Source organism: Nicotiana tabacum, chromosome 9 (assembly GCF_000715075.1).
Source record: "Nicotiana tabacum cultivar K326 chromosome 9, ASM71507v2, whole genome shotgun sequence".
NCBI classification, from domain to species: domain Eukaryota; kingdom Viridiplantae; phylum Streptophyta; class Magnoliopsida; order Solanales; family Solanaceae; genus Nicotiana; species Nicotiana tabacum.
Window position 1 is genome coordinate 100,309,180 of NC_134088.1, and position 20,804 is coordinate 100,329,983.

At 36.8% G+C, this 20,804-nt stretch overlaps 1 long non-coding RNA gene across 1 annotated transcript in view; it reads right to left on the reverse strand.

Annotated features, from left to right (window-relative positions):
- Positions 1-4,083: 4,083 nt before the first annotated feature.
- LOC142164269 (uncharacterized) overlaps positions 4,084-20,804 on the reverse strand; it is a 28,092-nt gene continuing 11,371 nt past the window's right edge. Inside the window, exon 3 of the long non-coding RNA XR_012694989.1 lies at positions 4,084-4,358. This is a non-coding gene — a long non-coding RNA (uncharacterized LOC142164269). The remainder of the gene's footprint in view (positions 4,359-20,804) is intronic.

Below are 20,804 nucleotides of genomic sequence, written 5' to 3' on the forward strand. Positions count from 1 at the left end.
ATGCATTGCATTATGGTAAGGGAGAGTGTTAATGCACGAAGGGTGATGCCGTGCCATATTGTGAGTGTTAATGCACGAAGGGTGATGTCGTGCCATATTGTGAGTGTTAATGCACGAAGGGTGATGTCGTGCCATATTGTGAGTGTTAATGCACGAAGGGTGATGTCATGCCATGATATGAGAGTTAATGCATGAAGGGTGATGCCGTGCCGTTTCTATTAATTTTATAGTGAGATTGAGAGTAAAAGCACTAAGGGTGATGCCGTGCATTTTTTCTTACTGTATTCACTACTCCTGTTGATTCATGGTATATTGACTGCTCCGGTAATCATTCTGTTGTAGTTCTTTATCTTGAATTCCCCTTAGTATGTTCCCCTCCCGACATTTTCTGTTTAGTCCTTCATTTCTGTTATTTGTATATACATTGTTGAATTGTACAGGTTGATTTGTAGGTGCCTTGCCTTAGCCTCCTCACTACTTCGTCGAGGTTAGGCTGAACACTTACCAGTACATGGGGTCGGTTGTACTGATACTGCACTCTGCACTTTCTATATAGATTTTGATACTGACTCTGGTTGATCGAGATTTTGCTATTGGTCCGATGTCCAGAGACTCAAGGTAGATCTGTCGGCGTCCACGGACCTTGAAGTCCCCGTCTATCATTTCGGTTCTACTGTTTCTTTTATTCAGACAATTGTATTTCTTTCAGACTATTACTTATAGTAAATTTTAGAATACTCTTGAATTGTAACTCCAGATCTGTGTGGTAGTAATTAATACAGTTTTACGATATTTCGCACATATTATTTTTTATTTGAGTTAATTATTGTTATTTACTGAATCGAAATAAGAAAATGGTTTAATGATTTTCTAACGTTTGGCTTGCCTGGCAATTGAAATATTAGGCGCCATCACGATCCCGTCGGTGGAAAATTTCGGGTCGTGACATGTCCAATCCCCTTTTTAGTAGTAATATCGTTGTGGTCTTAATATTACTTTTTCTTTTGTCTTCAATTTATCTTTTATGAAACTGGTTATATAAAGTGTGTTGGAGCAATCGGAAAACATAAGTATGTCCTATAATTTATTCAACTAATATAGCTAAAATCATAAAGAATTTTATTAAAATGCAGTAATTTAATTTTATTTCACGCAGCTAATTCATTAGTTTAAATATAAAGCAGGGACAGAAAAAGTTGATGTGGCATTCTCAATGACCTGCAATTAGATTTATCTCTTTCTCCTTTTTTGCAATTTTTCCCTTTACCTTACGTAAAGATAAAAAGTAACAAACTTGCGTCTTTTCCCTTGATTGTAGCTGCACGATAACTAAGGAAAAATAAATCTTACCGCCGTTTCTGAATTCTAATGGATGTGACCTAACAGATGCGATTTTTTCCATTTGTTTCTAAGAAATTAGTATTGTTTTTGCTAATTTATATGGAATAAATGCTTACCGTTACAAGAAGGTTTAAATGCTTACCGTTATAAGAAGGCTTCGGCTTCTTCAAAAAGGCAAATAACTTTGACTCTCATGTGAATTCTCAAGAAACTAAACAAAAAATGAAGTTTCAGTGTTTTATTTGCTCATGGAGTACTCAACACTGAATACTTCATGGATTTCTTCAGTTTTTTTATTTTTTTGCTCAAACATCTCTAAATTAAATATCAGGTGAGTTATTCAACAGAATGATTATATATGGATATAATCCTTATGAATGTGATTCCCGTATACTATTATATGCTCTCAATGGGCAAGAATTGAGACTGTAAAAGGTGTGGAGTTCATAACTTTTGTTGGAGAATGTAAAAACTAGAAAGTTGTATGCTTGATCTTTTCTTTTATCTTTTGCAAAGTTAGAGAATTCGACGGTCTGGCAGATCCCATTTTCTTCTTTAAAGAGCCTTACACGGCTTGGCGGCAAGAATCCAAATTTGTCCAATCAATGGTTACCAGATTTTGAATAATTATACAAGTAAAATACAAAGGCAAACTAATAACATATCCGAACGTTATTTTCATTTTGTTGTTATATCAATTACTAGGCTTTCATGTTTTTCTTATTGTATATGGGATTCTTTGGAACGCATTATCAGTTTGTGTTTCAATTTAAGATTGTTTTTCTTCTCTTTGACTAAAGTTACCTATTTCTTTTGAGACCAAATGTCTCTTATTATGAATAATAGTTACCTCTAAATTATAAATTTATTTTAAACTAATGATATTGTTGACAATAACTAAAATTATTTGGGGATAAATATAAATCAAGGGCATGCTAGAAGAGTTGTGTTACATATTCTTTTGCTCCATAAAATGAAGGTTAACTTCTCTCTATGTGACACACTTAATTTTATGTATTATTTTTACATTCGATTTACATTTTGCATATGTATGTCTTATATTATATTTTAATCATAAATTTTTGTATAAGCTTTTAGCTTTTCTATATCAACAAAATTTATAATGATTACATGTTTGACAACTTAACTAGTCCATAATAGGAGAAAGTGAGGAATAAATATGCATCCACACTTTGGCTTCCTTTTTTTGGGTTTAGGGTACACTTTAGCTTTCTAATTTGCTGTTTGACTTCACACAGAAACTAAGGTATAATGTTTTAAATAAACAAAAAGAGATGATTTAATATATGAAGCTCCGCCACCCCATAAATTTTAAATTCCTATTATAGCTGGGTGGGGGGACAAAGAAGACCCCCTAAGCCCTAGCCTTTTTCACAAAATCTTTAGTAGGGACCAATAATAGAATTCTTTTGGTACCAGCTTAATAAAAATTCTACATTAATTTTTTTCTGATTTGGGATTGTATTGGGGTTTGATTATACTCAAATAAGATTGCAAAGTGCTGTATTGGAAGTAAAGCTGGGCGAAGCTACCGACGTTTCGTCAAAAATTATACAGAGAAGGTCCAAATATATTCATGTACTGTCTAAGAATACCCCTCGTTATACTATTGGGTTATCTATACCTATGCAGTCATACTTTGGGTTCAAATATACCACTCATTTAAATGGAGGGGCACGTGTCATCGTCTTATTGGCCAATTCTAAATATCTCCTAATTAATTAAAAATACCCATTATCCATACCCGAAAAATAATTTTATAAAGCAATTTTGTTTTTTGTAAAAACTGAAAAAAACGAAAATATTTTTTTTTTATTTTTTACAAAAACATCTGCTTAAAAAAACTGAAAAATATTTTTTGAAACAATGTTTTTTGTAAAAACTGGAAAACAAAACTGAAAAATAATTTTCTAAATCAATTAAAAACTGAAAAAAAAACTGAATAATCGAAAATATTTTTTTCGAGTTTTTAGATTAATATTGCTTTAAAAAAAAATGAAAAATAATTTCTAAAGCAATTATTTTTGTAAAAACTAAAGAACAAAAACTGAAAAGCAATTTTCTAAAGCAATGTTTTTGTAAAAACTGAAAAAACAAATATTTTCTTTTTTTCAGTTTTTAGTTTTAAAAAATTCAGTTTTTTTTTAGTTTTTAATTGCTTTATAAAAATTATTTTTTAATTTTGTTTTCCAGTTTTTACAAAAACATTTTTAAAAAAAATATTTTTCAGTTTTTTTTGAAGCAGAATTTTTTGTAAAAAATGAAAAAAAAAAATATGTTCAGTTTTTTCAGTTTTAGTAAAAAATAAATCAGTTTTTTCAGTTTTTACAAAAAAAAATTGCTTTATAAAATTATTTTTCGGGTATGGATAATATGTATTTTTAATTAATTAGGAGATATTTAGAATTGGCCAATAAGACGATGACATGTGTCCCTCCGTTTAAATGAGGGGTATATTTGAACCCAAAGTATGACTGCAAGGGTATAGATAACCCAATAGTATAACGAGGGTATTCTTAGACCATTTTCGAAAGTAGAGGGATATTAGGACCTTCTCCGAAAATTATATCGTGTATATAAGTAAAATATTAAGTTTTAGAAGTATATAATATATCGAAGAATTGTTTTCGCTTCTTTCAAGTTTGAATACCATTGCAGACATTTCTCGCTTCGCCACTAAGGTAAAATATTTCATAACAAAAACGATTTCATACTCAAAATTTAAACCCGAAACGTATGATTAAGGATGAAAATATACTTACCCTCTGCCACGACTATTATTGATAATTCAATATAGTAATTTCGATGCATATGTTAGGTTTGGTTGCACAAAAGTAGTAAATGTCTGGGGCTCCAATGACAGTGCCATGGACAATGTCTTACACTGTCTATGGCATTGTTGTTTCGTTGCCTTGCACTTCTTCTTTAGTGCTCCATTTTTTTAGCTCTAAGGTATCCTTCCGTACAATTTTTCTCCAATTTATGTCCAAGCATTCCTACACGTGAAATAAGCTCTATTAAGCACAATTGTCGCACAAATTAGCATTCAAACAACAAGCAAGTAGGGTAAATAACGTCAAAATATATGAAATTATAGCACGACATCAACACCCCACACTTAAATGTTGCTTGCCCTCAAGTCAATCAACCAAACACTTCCTCTTTAAGGACCCAACAAATCACACATTCACAACACACTACACCTATGACCATGGTTGACAGTAACAATTAAGCTCTAGCATATGCTGTCAACACTTCCCATACTCCTGCCCAATTTCAAAATATTCAACCCAGGAGGCAACATGATTATAACAATCCTAGCCTCAAATTTGGTGTGTAAATGGTACAAATAATCATCCACGTCCAAAGATCTCTATTTGTTCTGCATCCACATTTTGCATTGTTAAAGGTACTCTTCAAATTAGCACCAAGTAAAATATGGATTATTGGAGGCAAATTAGAACACAGCTATTGTCACGTCTGAATGGTAGGGAAAATGAAAGGCTAGGGTACAAAAAGTAGGAATATGGTGTGTTTGGTTCAATGAGAAATATATTTGTTTTTAAAAATACTATTCCACAGTTATAGTAGTAATTTTTATCTTTGAAATTTAACACGTTACGATACCAAAGTATCGGCAGATAGACTGGTAGTATTGGAGTGAAGTGTAACATTTTAAATTTGTGGATGTTTTTCTTCGTATATGATAGAAATGAACTTAAAACTCTAGCTGGAAAAATAAAACTATTATTAGTGGAAAAAGAAAATGCTTCAAAGAAAAGCCTAACATCAACTGTCGAACCAAAAAGACGAAAAGAAAAGGTGATATTGTTAGTAGACACTGTTGAAAGGACCACATGGTTTTCAACATTAGTCGTGATAAGATTTCGAAATCTGGGAAGTCAAGCAATTGGACACCGTGAAGGACCGACATGCACTTTATTTTTTTTATCCCAAAGAGGGTTGGCCCAAGAGGCGGATCTAGAATTTAATGTTAATGGGTTCCTACAACGATTTTAACTTAATATACAGTAGTTTATGGGTTCACAATATGATATTTATAGATATTTAATAAATTTCTTAGTACATATACAAGGTATAGACGCATAATAATTGACAAATGAGAGAATAATGTGTAATCAGTCACTGTACATGCCTAGGATTATATACAAAAGGAATGAATCTAGGGGTACATGCTATATTGCCAAGTGCCAATATCCTATTAGCTAGTATAAAGTTGTACATAAAATATATACAAGGAAGAAAAAATTAATTAAAATACAGGGTGTCATGTGTTGTGCACTATGGGAATATTCTAGAACAATGTTATTGTGATTGAAGCCCAATTCCAAATACCAGCCGAGCAAGCCCATAAGAATGCTAGTAGCAAGCAGACACAAAATGCAGAGGTGACCCAAAATATAACTGAGTGGCCATCCTAGACTTAAGTATAGTGTAGTACTTGTACTTCAAAATCAGAAAATCCTAGACATTTTTGTGCAAAACTTCATCGTCTCCAACACATCCCCCCCCCCCCCCCAGTTGGAGAGGAAAAAACACACCCAACTTGCCCAATAAATCACGATGAAGACGCCTTGTGAGTGATTTTGTGAAGAGATTTGCCAACTGGGCAGAAGATCGAACAAAAGATAATGAAACCAACCCAGCTAGATATTATTCGCGCACAAAATGACAGTCAATTTCAACGTTCTTCGTCCGTTCGTGAAAAACGGGGTTTTTCGCCATGTAAATTGTTGCTTGGCTGTCGGAGTGAAGGGTGACTGGAAGAGAAATAGGAATTGACATATCCTCAAAAAGACGAACCAACCATGTAAGCTCTGCGACCACTCGCCTCATAGATCTTCATTCTGCCTCGGCCGAACTGAGTGAGATTGAAGTTTGCTTCTTGGATTTCCAAGAGATCGGAGAGGTACCAAGGGAAATGTAAAAACCACTCGCCGACTTTCGCGAGTCCGGGCAGGTTACCCAATCGAAATCACAAAAGGCTAGGAGCTTGAATGATGAGGAAGAAGACATAAAGAGCCCAACCCAGGATCTTTGAGCAAATAGCGAAGTACATGGAATGTTGCATCTAGGTGTGGTTGTCTTGGGTCTTGTATGTACTAGCTGAGGTGCTGGACCGTGAAGGACAAGTCTGGCTGGGTGTGAGTGAGGTAGTTAAGTTTTACAAGGAGATGGCGATACAGGGTGGGATCCTTCATTGGTTCCCCTGTTTGAGTAGACAGACGAGTAGATGAATCAAGTGGAGAAGAAACATGTGACAAATTGAGGGAGTCAAATTCTTGGAGAAGGTCTAAAGTGAATTTGCGCTGAGAAAGGATGAGTCCATTTGTTTCTCGGATAACTTCCATCCCTAGAAAAAAATGTAAGTCCCCGAGATCTTTAATTCTGAATTCTTGATTGATAAATTATTTCAATGCATGTAATTCTGCACTGTCATTTCCTATCAAGAGTATATCATCCACATAGATAGCCGCTATAGAAATGGAAGAATCTAACTTTTTAAAGAACAAGGAATAGTCACTTAACGAGTGAGTGAATCCCTTAAAGTTCAAAGCAGTTGTAAGTTTAGCATACCACTGTCGAGATGTTTGTCGTAGCATATAAAGCCATTTCTTTAACTTGCATGCATGAGTAGGTGAAGGAGGTACAATCCAAGGTGGAAATTTTATGTACACTTCTTCATTTAGGTCTCCATGTAGGAAAGTGTTTTCACATCTAGTTGGTATAGACCGCATCCTTTCTTTACTGCAGTGTCCAATATGCATCTGATTGTGGTCATCTTCACCATGGATGAAAAAGTTTCATTGAAGTCTATGCCATTATTTTGTTTGTCTCATGTAATGACCAATCTTGTCTTTAGTCTTTCCACACTGCCATTTGAATGTTGTTTAACCTTATTAGCCCACTTGCATGGTAAAGCTTTCCTCCCAGGTGGTAATTCAACCACTTCTCAAGTCTTATTAAGTTCAAGAGCCTCAATCTCTTTGTCCATTGCTTCTTGTCACCCTGGGTGATGTGGTGCCTGTAAATAGTTGATAAGTTCTTGTATACTGGACAATGTGTTTAGCATGTGTTGATTAGTAGAAGATAGTCCACTGAAAGATATACAAGTAGGTGTAACAGGTGTGAGAAAGCAAGAGTTGCTAACATTTGTGAGTTGGAGTGCATTACAAATATAATCCTTGAGATAAGATGGAGTTGTGTGTGGTCTGGTAGACTTCCTAATAAGAACATCCATCATAGGATCAGAATTGAGAGAAGGAAAAACAGGTACAGATGTATGTGATTGACTAGATGATACTGGAGAATCTGGAGAGAACCTAGAAGAAGAGATATAGGAAATAGGTGTGCTAGGATGAATTAAAGAAATGGGAGAAGAATAGAAATCAATTGATGATTCGGTAGGCTCTTGGGAAACTTCAATGTGAGGTCTGCTAGCAAAGGGTGAAATTTCAGGAGTTTGGTTACTTACACTAACTTTAGCAGTGGGTAAAGAAACATCAGAAGAAAATTAGACTTAATAGAAGCAAATGGAGAGAATTCTTCATGAAATACAACATCTCTAGAAATGAAGGGCTTTAAATTCTTGAGGTTCAACACTTTGTAACCCTTCTTTCCATGAGGATAACCTAAGAACACACAAGGAGTAGCCCTTGGTTCAAACTCAGTTCTATGATTTGAGAGAGTAGAAGCAAAACATAAACACCCAAAGCATATAAGGATAGAGTAATTTGGCTTGCTTTTAAAGAGAACTTCATAAGGAATTTTAAACTTTAAGACACTTGAAGGAAACCTGTTGATCAAATAGGTGATTGTAAGAAGGCAGTCACCCCAGTATGATATAGGTAGGTGTGATTGGTATAACAAGGCTCTAGATGTCTCTAATAGATGTTTGTGCTTTCTCTCCACAACTTTATTTTGTTGTGGTGTGGACACACAAGTGGTTTGATGAATAATACCTTGTGACTGAAAAAATTCTAATTGAATGTTCCCACTTCCCAATTCAAAGACATTATTTACCATGTCTAGAAAGCCTTTTAGAATAGTGAATGCATTGGATTTGTTGGTTAGTAGATAAGTCCATGTCCCTCTACTGAAATCATCAACAATTATAAGAAAATACTTAAATTCATCTTATGTAGCACTATTGTATGGTTCCCATGTATCCACATGAATTAATTCAAATACTTTCTTAGTAGAAATAGAACTAGATGGAAAAGGAAGTTTGGATTGCCTTGCCAAAGGACAAATAACCCATGAAGTGGAAAATTTAGAAAACTTGGATATAGAAACTGATGAAACACTTTTCAAATTGCTAAGGGGCATATGGCCTAATCTGTAGTGCCACAACTTTTCCTTTACACTTGAATCAGAAAAACTAAAACATGAATGCAAACCATGATTGGAAACAGAATTACTTCTTAGAATGAAAACTCTTCTAAACTTAGATGAACTCTTAGACATTGTTGTTGTATGTATGAATCTGAGAATGTAGAGGCCTCCTTCCTCTTTACCAATCTCCAGTGGCTCTTCATTGAAGGGCCCTGCGGAAGGAAACAGGAACAGGGAGTGAATAAAATATATTTCTTGAGTTGTCTGCAGAACTTGTGCAAAGACAACAGATTATATTTAAAGGATGGAATGTAAAGAACATTTCGCATAATCAGATTAGGCAAAAGATAAACAATTCCTGAATGAGTGACTTTAACTCTGTAAGTGTTTGGGAGTTTAACCATGAGAGGTTTAGGCAAGATTTTCAAATCTGTGAACAATTGTTTGTTGAAAGACATATGTTTTGTTGCTCCACTATCCAATATCCAAGAATCATCATTGATTTGAATTAAACAGGCAAAAGAGTCAAAGAAATTAGTTATACCAGCACAACTCACATTTGCTGCAACATCAGAGGTTCTTGTACTATTTTGTCCCATTTTCACTTGTTGAAGGAGCTGCAGCAATTTAACCACATTCTCCTTGGAAATATTCTAACCTTCTATTGCATTTTCTGCTCCCTGTTCACTTTCCTCATTTGAAAAGAAAGCGTTATTTGCCTGGGCACCTCCCTGAAACCTTTTCTGCTTTGTGAACTTAAAATCTGCTGGAAACCCATGAATCCTATAGCACTTGTCTATACTATGTCTAGGCTTCTTGCAATAGGAACAAATTTGCATTTTTCTTAGATTCAAAACTTATTTTATACATCTTGTTCTCATTAAATTTTCTGAAGTTTCCTAGTTGGTTTACAGCAATGAGTGAGGCAGATTCACTTGAGTATGCAGGGGTAGCATGTATCTCCCTCTATTTCTCATCTTGAATCACAAAAGAGTATGCTTGTCCAATATAAGGTAAAGGTGATGGCAACAAAATGTTGCTCCTTACCCCCAATAAATATGTCATTTAGTCCCATTAGGAACTGCAGTAGTCTCTCATCTTGGTGTGCTTTCAAACTTTTGACTTTTGTTCTACACTCACACTCACAAACACAAGTAGACAATGTGTTGAGTGCATCTAGTTCATCCCATAGGCTCTTCATTTTGATGAAGTAAGTTGACACACTTGAATTTTCTTGCACCACTGAACTTAATTTCTTTTGTAGTTGGAACAACTTTGCTCCATTTGCTTGACCAAATCTGTCCTCCAGGTCCCTCCATAAATCCTTTGCATTTTATGAATAGAAAACACTCTCAGCTATCTCTTTGGATAAGGAGTTGAGCATCCATGAAAGTACAGTGTCATTATATCTAGCCCAAGCTTACTGGATTCCAGAATCAGTCTTAGGGACAACCAGGGTAGCATCGATAAATCCCAGCTTGTTCTTTGCAGATAAGGCAATAATGACTGCCCTTCTCCAACCTCCATATCCTTTTCCATCAAAAGTTGAGGACACAAGGTTCATCCCTGGATAGTCAGAGGGATGAAGGTAATAAGGATAAGTAGAGTCAATCACTCCTGATGCATTGATAACTGCAGGTGCGGGAGCATTGGTGGTGGTAGTAGCAGAAGCTAGTGTATCAGCCGACTGTGGTGAAGAACCCATAGCAGACAAGCTTAAGAGAAGAAGAAAAATGAAGAAGGAAAGCTGATTTATGACTGAGAAAGCAGAAAATGATAGTAGAATCAAACCTTCTCTGATACCATGACAAAATGAGAGAATAATGTATAATCAGTCATTGTACATACCTAGGATTATATACAAAAGGAATGAATTTAGGGCTACATGATATATTGCCAAGTGGCAATGTCCTATTAGCTAGTATAAAGTTGTACGTAAAATAAATACAAGGAAGGAAGAAATAATTAAAATACAGGGTGTCATGTGCTGTGCACTAAGGGAATATTCTAGAACAATATTTCTGCGACTGAAACCCAATTCCAAATACCAGCCGAGCAAGCCCATAAGAATGCTAGTAGCAAGCAAGCCCAAAATATAGAGGTGACCCAAAATAGAACCGAGTGACATCATATGTATATCGTAGACTTAAGTACAGTATTGTACTTGTACTTCATAATTAGAAAATCCTAGAAAGTTTTGTGCAAAACTTCATCGTCTCCAACAATAATGGTATGTAACTAAAGATTCACAAAGCATTATTGGTATGATTTTTTAAAATAAAACTGTAAAAAAAAAATGGAAGGGCAATAAAATAAGAATCATTTTTTATGAAGGTTATTGAAAGACAGAGAAAGCATTAGTAGTTACTCTTATTTCATATAAGAAGGGTACTCTCACCTCTTTAATTCACTCTTGTTCTTTGAACACCAATAAGAGAAAAATCAAACGCATAAAATAGCAAGCACATAAAAAGATTAAAAGGGGAATATGCACAAAAAACTGTTGCCTGCAATTTTAAAATAAATAAGGAAAGTCAGCATCCCACTCAACACAAACAAAAAGAAAGAAATTGAGAATGAACTATCAGAAGTCCCAATCTCCTTTTGAAATCAAAAGGAAAACGAAGTGTAACGACCCGGCCAGTAGTTTTAAAAGTTGTAGTCATGTTCCCCTATTTAATGCTTATTTTGTGCTTTATAACCGTTATGTTACTTGTCGGGGTAGTCGGTTCAGGTCCGGAGAGATTCTAAAATGAATTGGAACACTTAATTCCAAAATTTAAAACTTAAGTTGAAAAAGTTGGATGGATGTCGACCTATGTGTAAACGACCCCGGAATAGAATTTTGATGATTCCAACAGCTCCGTATGGTGATTTTGGACTTAGGAGCGTGTTCGAAATTTTATTTAGATATCCGTAGTTAAATTAGGCTTGAAATGGCTAAAATAGGAATTTAAGTTTGGAAGTTTGACCGGGAAGTGACTTTTTGATATCGGGGTCGGAATCCAGTTCTGAAAATTTTTATAGCTCCGTTAGGTCATTTATGACTTGCGTGCAAAATTTGAGGTTAATCGGACTTGATTTGATAGGTTCCGGCGTCGTTTGTAGAAATTAAAAGTTTCAAAGTTCATTAGGCTTGAATCTATGTGTGATTCGTGTTTTAGTATTATTGGATGTGATTTGAAGACTCGACTAAGTTCGTATGATGTATTAGGACTTGTTGGTATATTTGGTTGAGGTCCCGAGGGGCTCGGGCGTGTTCTGAATGGTTAACGAATCAAATTTGGACTTAGAACAATTGAAACTTGCTGCTACCTACTGATACAATCGCACCTGCGGAATTTGGCTCGTAGGTGCGAGCTCGCAAAAGTGAGCGTGGGAGCACAGAAGCAGACAAGGGAGAGTGGGCAGTGGCCGCAGATGCGAAGGAAAGCGGATGCGGACGAGGGATCATAGAAGCGAAGCTAGCCGCAGAAGCGAGGGAGGCCTTCCGCAGATGCGGTCACGTGCATCGCAGGTGCGAAAGCCGTGACAGATTACAAAACAGAGGGGTTCCGACATTTTTGTCATTTTGGACATTTTCAACATGGTTTTGGGCGATTTTTCAGAGAGAATTCACGGGGGAACTTGAGGTAATTCACATATGATCATTGTTAGTCAATTATATTGCATTATCATTGAATATTTCGAATAGATTACATGTTTTTAAAGTGAAATTAGAAGATTTGGGCCTAGAGATTTCAAAATGAGAATTTGAGATTTGGAGGTCAAGTTGATGTCAGATTTTAGTAAAAATAGTATGGTTGGACTCGTGGTTGAATAGGCGTTCATATTTCGTGACTTTCGCCGGATTCCGAGACGTGGGCCCCACGGGCAATTTTTTAGTTAATTTCGAATTAAGGTGTGATTTTCTCCCTTCTTTCGTCTATATATATTCAATACTAACTCATTCCAGGAGTTCAAGCAAAAACATCGAAACCTCAGGTTTTAAAGTACGCGTTGCACTCGTTTTTTTCCCCTTAGATCGGTTTTTATCCCAACTTGGTTTTTCTGACAAGGTTTTTAACGAGACAACAACTATGTGCTACCTAAGGACAATTCAATAGTATCCAAGGCTTTTTTATAATCAACCTCAAATACTGGGGGGCTTTACCATCGAATAAATCGAGTTCGATACAAGAACGTTATTTCGTACCAAAGTCATATCAAACAGGGTCTCGATAGGGAAAAAGTATGAGGGCCAAATGGTCAAAACGAACCATGCCCGCATAGTTTTGCTCGAGCCCTGGCACAAAATACGAACATATGTATAACGACCTCTTTACCAATAACTCATATTTTGAAAATTTTCGTTCTGCTTCATGATTCAAATAGGCTTAAGGGCCGACCACTACCAAAGGAGTTATGAATAAACTTACACCATAAAGTCTACGGGCTACAATACTTCGAGTTCGAGCAATCAATCACTCGAATATTAAGCCTAAGGACTATCTTACTTCGAGTTCGAGCAATCACTTACTCGATCATTAAGCCTACGGGCTACATTACTTCGAGTTCGAATCACTTACTCGATCATTAAACCTACGGGCTACATCACTTTGAGTTTGAGCAAGCACTCACTCGACTACCAAGCCTACGGGCTACTTTTATTTCGAGTTCGAGCAATCACTTGACCATTAAGCCTATGGGCGACATTACTTCGAGTTCGAATCTTTCACTCGACTAATAAGCCTACGGGCCACATCATCTCGAGTTTTGAGCAAGCACTCACTCGACTACTAAGCCTGCGGGCTACTCTTATTTCGAGTTCGAGCAAATACTCACTCGATCATTAAGCCTACGTGCTACATTACTTCAAGTTCGAATCACTCACTCGATCATTAAGCCTACAGACTACATTACTTCGAGTTTGAATCACTCACTCGATCATTAAGCCTACGGGCTACATTACTTCGAGTTCGAATCACTCACTCGATTATTAAGCCTACGGGCTACATCACTTCGAGTTCTAGCAAGCACTCACTCGACTACTAAGCCTACGGGCTACTCTTATTTCGAGTTCGAGCGAATACTCACTCGACCATTAAGCCTACGGGCTACATCACTTCGAGTTCGAGTTCGAGCAATCACTCAACTGACTACTAAGCCTACGGGCTACCTTATTCCGAGCTCGAGCAAGCACTCCCTCAGTTATAAAAGCTACAAGGTCCAAATACGATCGAATTGTCTAAAACCTTATGAAAGTCTTCATAAGGCATGAATGAAACAAAATCTTCATGAGGCAGAGAATAAAACAGAGGAAAGTCGGGAAAAGAAAAAATCTTTATATATATATATACAAGAATGTTTACAATGTCCGAACAAGACCCTACACAGAAAACCAAAATGAAAACTAAGGGCTAATATTCTTGGTTATCTACGGGGACAGTCTCTTCTCCATCGGGTTCTTCCCCGCTCTCGGATCCACTTTTGCTCCCATCATCAAAATCATCATCAGCATCACCATCGTCATCATCGGAAGCCAAGGCTTCAGCATCAGCTTCGAGCTCTTTAGCCTTTTTTTATCTCTTCGGCGAGATCGAAACCTCGAGCATGGATCTACTCGAGAGTCTCCCTCCGAGATCGGCACTTAGCAAGTTCAGCAACCCAATGTGCTCGAGCGTTTGCGGTCTCGGCTGCCTCTCTTGCTTGTACCTGAGCAGCTTCAGTATCAGCCCAATAAACGGCCACAAATGCATCCGCATCGGCCTTTGCTTTTTCAGCGTCAGATTTGGCCTTGGCAAGTTCGGAGGCCAACCGAGCCTCGAGCTCCTCTATCCTTCTTGCTTGAACCGCGGTTTTCCCCTTCATGTTCTGAAGTTGGTTTTCGGCCGATGATAATTGGGCTCGAGCAGCCTCTTTCTCTGCAGCAAAATGGTCCATACTTTCTTTCCACTTCAAGGACTCCGCCTTTATCACATCGACCTCCTCACAGAGTTTTCCGATCATCTCAAGTTTCTGCTGCAGCTGTGAGACCGAAATATTAGCCATCGTTCCGATATCGAGCCCATAGGCTTTTAATAGTATCATTACCTGCTCAGACAGATCGGTCCGATCCTGGTGAGCCTTGGCCGACTCAGCTCGGAGGTCTTTGATTTCCTCTTCCTTTTGCCCTAATAGGAATTTAAGGGCGTTCCTCTCCTCCATGACCCGTTGAAGGTCGGCCTCGTATCAACGCAGCTTGGCTCGAGACCGAGAACATACTTCTCGATGAGCTACTACGGCCTACGAAGAAAGAAAAAAATAAGTTAGAATAGAATAGCGAACATGAAAGTGGTATCAACGAAGGGAGTTAGAGCTTACCCGATTTAGAGCTTGTTGCACTTCACAAGGCCTGAAACATCACTAGGCCAACAACATCCTCGACACCAGTAAACAAATCACAAAAGGGGTCATCCCCTTAATGTGATCGGTTTATCTCGTGGGGCCCCAAAGCTTGGGCATCCCGAATCGCCCTTTCGGAAAAAGCAGGGAGATTGGGCGAGTCCCCAATTACTATAGCCCCGAGCGACTCGCTTGGGGCGTTCTCCTCAGTTTGAAGAGCTTCAGTATCAGTCTATTTTGATATACCTACTGATTGTTGATTTCGGTAGGAAGCATCCTCGATCTCTAACGGTTCGGGGGCTCTGCCCGAACCTTCCTCGGATATCTCCTTAGTACGAGGCGGAACTTTATAAATCACTATCGACGTAGCTGCCTTAGGGGCATCGATGGTTTTCTTCGTTCGGGCCACCATCACGCACCCATCGTTTTCTTCTTCTTCCTCGTCTTCATCCCTTAGACGCAAAACTGATTCCATGGTTAAATGGATGGTATTCTTCTTCGGCTTACGAGCCATCCTCGCCTTCGGTTTAGGGTCTTCGGAAGCAGAGGCCCTTTTTCTCTTATTATCTTTCACCGGATATGGATCAGAGGCTGAAGCCTCTTCTTCAACGGATGAGGGCCTCAAAATCGCATCTTTGCCCACAGCTACATACAGGAAAATTGATTTAAGCATATAGAAAGCATCTCGTTCGAACTACCAAAGATACAAGAAAGAGGCTCACCATGATTTTTGGCCTCCCATCGGCCCTTGGACAAATCACGCCACAAACGCAAGCATATGTGGAGGTCGAATCTAGATCCTGTACCCAGTTGTTGAGATCGGGGACTGCACCGGGCATCCAAGGAACCGTTGTATCACAAGAAGGGGGGTATCGGTGAGAAAAGGAATGAAGAGGAAAAATAACAGAAGATAACGGCAGAATTACACTTACGCTTCATGTTCCACTCCTCGGGAAAAGGCATCTTTTCAGTTGGAATCAGGTACGAAGTCTTTACTCGAACGAACATGCCCATCCAGCCTCGATCCATGTCCTCATCTATACTCGAGAACAGAACCTTGGTAGCCCGACGCTGAAGTTTTATTAATCCGCCTCGAAAGAGGCGAGGGCAGTACAATCAGATGAGATGATCGAGGGTGAAAGGCATCCCCTCAATTTTGTTCACGAAGTAACGGATAAAAATGACGATCCGCCAAAAAGAAGGATGGATCTGGCGTAGGGTTATTTGGTATTGGCGGCAGAAATCAATAATAACGGGATCGAGGGGACCTAACGTGAAAGGGTAAGTATACACACTTAAAAACCCTTTCACATAAGTGGTGATATCTTTTTCAAAAGACGGGATTACTATTTATTTGTTCTCCCAATTGCAATCTTTCTTTAGTTGTTCGAGGTGCCTCTCGGTTATCGAATACATATACCTCGATACTAGCTCACATCAGTCGGGAATCGACGAGCCTTTGTCGACCTTAAAATCGGAGGTAAGAACATACGCCCTAGGAATGCACTCCTCAGGCCGTGGCTCCACCGGTGTTTTGTCGGCGGGAGATTGTGAAGAATAAGCTTTTTCTTTCTGAGGAATGGTTTTTGATGTTTTCGCCATGTCTGGATTTAAAGATTGAAAAGAGAAGGAGGTAACAGGGATGCGGTGTTTTTGAAGAAAGATTTTGCAGAGAAGAATCACAGATTTTGCGAGTGAATTCAGAAAGCGTGAGAAAGAAGTTAGAAAATTTAGAGTTTAAAGATGTAAAAGTGATAAATGGTAAAAGGAAGGGATATTTATAGATTGAAGCAATGGCGGTTCAATATCAGCGGTGGCCGACCACCGTCTGACACGCATTAAATGCCCTGATAAACTAAACCGACGGGACATCTATCACGTACGTCATGGTCGGGCTCGATGCAAACGTCAGCACATATTCAATCGAGCCATTGAGAAATCATATCGTTTCTCACCACATCCTTCCCGAGAAACGAGGGGACTATCTGTATACGGTCGAAATTGATTTCGACCTTCGTACGATTGATCGAGATGGGATCATGATAGACCAAAGGAAGACTTTGTGATATCGAGATAGGCTCCGAAGATGGTACGAACGAGCTACAGATTTCAGGTATAGGTCAAACACTGAGCTCGAATTCATTATCGAGCTCGGGTCCAAATCGAACTATGATGAAATGTTACATAATCGATCTTAAGGGGCAAAGGCCAACCGAGCCCGAGTCATTACCAGATCCCGAATCGGCATCGAGCTCTAAAAATAATACTGACTAGCACCGAGTCCGATCAAGCTCGAACTCACAGACAATAGCCGTTGTAACCACACTAAGGGAGAGAATCTCGGCGGGAATTAGGGAAAAACTAATTCATCATGGGCTCTCCACTATGTATTTTTAATTATATCTAAAGTAAGATCCTCCACTATAAAGAGGATGGCTACATTTCTGTAAAAGACAGTTTTTAGCTTACATTGTAACAAAAATACCATACACTCTTAGATTGAAGGATTATTCTTTTTGGCTTCATAGATTGATTCATCTTGCTTAGTCCTTAAATCATCTTCTTTCCAACCTTGTTACTTTTCATTCTTTACAATCCATATTTGATAATTTATATTTATCCTTACGATTTATGTTAAGTTATACCACATATCCTTAGAACTACGTACAAATTTAACTCTATCCATTTTTCGGGTAAACATCATTTCTTCCCCAAATTTTCATAACCCTAGTTTATAAATTCACGAGACCATGTGGGTAATCAGGTGAGTCAGATTGGTTTTGTTGGAGAAAGACAAGAAAATGCAATGAAGATTCAAGGGTGTACACATTTCTATTCTCTGTAGTTCAATATCGACATATTTAACTATCACTATCACAAGAATGAAACTTTTCAGTTAGAAACTTTGTTTGCCACTTCCACATCCTCTTGAAAGGCACATCATTAACTATTTTTTCTCCTATAGCATGTCGAATTTTTAACTTTGTTCTGATTCTATTTCCTATTGCTAGTTTGATCTTCTTTTAGATTTTGAAATTTCAGTATATTATTATTCGTTTGGTAGCAGCTAATTTGCTTGATTACTAGCTGAAGGAATAGACAATATTGGCTATACACTTGCTCATTGATTGACTATGAAATAAGCTAAAGTAAATAATAATTCCTCCAGACTATACTACTCTCTTGGATATGTTTCTACAATGTGGTAGAAGTTTTATGAATTTGAGATCTTATAAAAAAAAGATTTATGAATTTGAACTTTTGTAGGAATATGAAGTGCATAAATACATCTAGTTCTTTACTTAATCAAAAGGTATGCTTGGTACTTAGTATGTGTTTTACTTCTTGTTGAAATCAAGATCATGCTACTTGTGGAAACACATAGTCATGAGAAAGTAGAGACACTGTCTTAGTGCTTTTCTTGCGACTGCAATTGCCAATTTAAACTACTCCATTGTTATTAGTTAGCAAGTTCCGGTGAGAATTAAACCCATAATTGTTGAGGTTACTTATATATAGTACTTGCCGCCAACTCTGCCATTTCAAGGAAACTAATGGTGTTTAGGGTCGCGCGGAATTCAAGTTTTATGGTCGTAAAACACCAAAAAACAATGAGGAACGGTCACGGCGGGAAGGTGATTGTGGTTCCTTAGGTCATTTTTGATGGCCCTATATTTTTGTATGTTATAACCCATGCCTTACGCATGGGCCCGAGACCCCGGACCGGATACCTAATATTTTTACAAGCCATCAAAAACTACCTATGGAACCATAGGCACCATCCTACCATGACTGTTTCTCATTTTTTAGCGTTTTACGGCCATAAAACTGGAATTCCGCCTCCCTCCCTTTATAGAGTAGGGGTAAGGCTGCATACACACTACCCTCCCAGACCTCACACATGAGATTAAGCTGGGTTTGTTGTTGTTGTTCTATTGCGGCATGCAGCCCGCTCTCCAAACAATTTCAATCAACATAAACGCGGTCGCACCTGCGATATCGCTTCTGCGGACGTGGATGCGCTTCTGCGGAACTCCCCAAATCCATCGTTGGTCACTCTCAGAGTACTCAATCTCATTGTCTCACACTTTTCACTCATCATGCTCAATCACTCGACATGCTCAGTCACTCAGTACTGTATATGGTCAATCCAGCCCATGAATATAGCAGCGCGAATACATGTGAATATATGCGCGTGCAGCTGAACTGCCCTGATTTTAGACGATTTATGTTATTGTATTCATGAATACATGGCATGAATATATGTGAATACATGTGCGTACAGCTTGACTGTTCTAATTTTAAATATTTTTTACTGTTGTATTCATGAATACACTAGCGCGAAGTGATTAAAAGTGCATCACTTTGTTAAAGAAAAATGACTATTAGTGCACATGTTAAAGAATATATATTATTTTAAGTCTAAAGCTATAGATGATGTATGATTTTGGGATTTTGGTTTCAAACGAATAAAATTCAAACGTTAAAAGTTTTTGTAACTTTAAACGGTTACAATGACTTTTTGATTTATTGATTAGTGGGCAATGGAATATAGTGAGTGAGACTTTATTTATTTTTTAAAAACAAATATATAGAATGAATTAAGAGGAATAAAGAAAAAATTGCCAAAAAAGGAGAAAAAAGATAAATGGCCATTCTAGTATAAGAGAGGTGTCCGTAACCTTTTCCCATTTCCCATATATATATATATATATATATATATATATATGGGTCCATAAGGCTTGTGAGATAAAAAGAGGTATTACACAACTAAGGCATGTTTGGAAAGTCACCCTGTAATTAGAATTACACAACCTAGTAATTACATAATTTAGTAATTACGACGACCTGTTTGTTTTTCATAGTGTAATTATAAGCATATTGTTTGGTTTCACAAGTGTGATTACATTATTAGATTAAATTTTAAATAAAGTAATTATCAAAACTTAAATGTTAATATAATAAATATATGCTTATAAATAATTTTTTATAAGTATAAATGGTATTAGATTTGATATTTAAGATGCATATTTTTCCTTGAATATACATCAATTAGTCATCATATATTTATAACTAATATTGTATAGAATATAATAAAATGCATTTTTGCTAAAATAAACTAATATTTATAAATACAATATCATAACATTATTCAAATGTTTGACAAGACTAATCTATCAATTCTAGCTAAAAAATGAACAACATGCAATGTGAAATAACAAGCCAATATTACTAAAACAAGTAAATTGGAACCATGAATATAACATAATTTCAAAATCCAAAAAAATAAATAGTTTAACATATTTCAAATTCTAGAATAATAACACAGTTACGGTAAACAAAGAAAATAAAACAAATAAGAAATAAAATATACAAGAAATTACATGAAATCTCAAGAAGTAAAGGTAGAGAAATAAAAAATAATAATGTACAAAGAAAAATATATTTTAAAATTAAAAAAGAAATTAACAACATACCCAGTATAATCCAACATAGTGGGGTCTGAAAAAAAAAGAAATTAAAAAGTAAAAATAAAATTTAAAATTTAAAATGAAAAGAAATTAAACTAATGGAAATAAAAAGTTATAAAGAAAATAAATAAAGATAAAATAAAAAAGGAAAGAAATTAAAAAGTAACCTTGTAATTACATAGTGTAATTCCACCAATTCTCACATCTCCTTGAGAATTGGAGAGTATAATTACACCCAATTTCATGTTAACT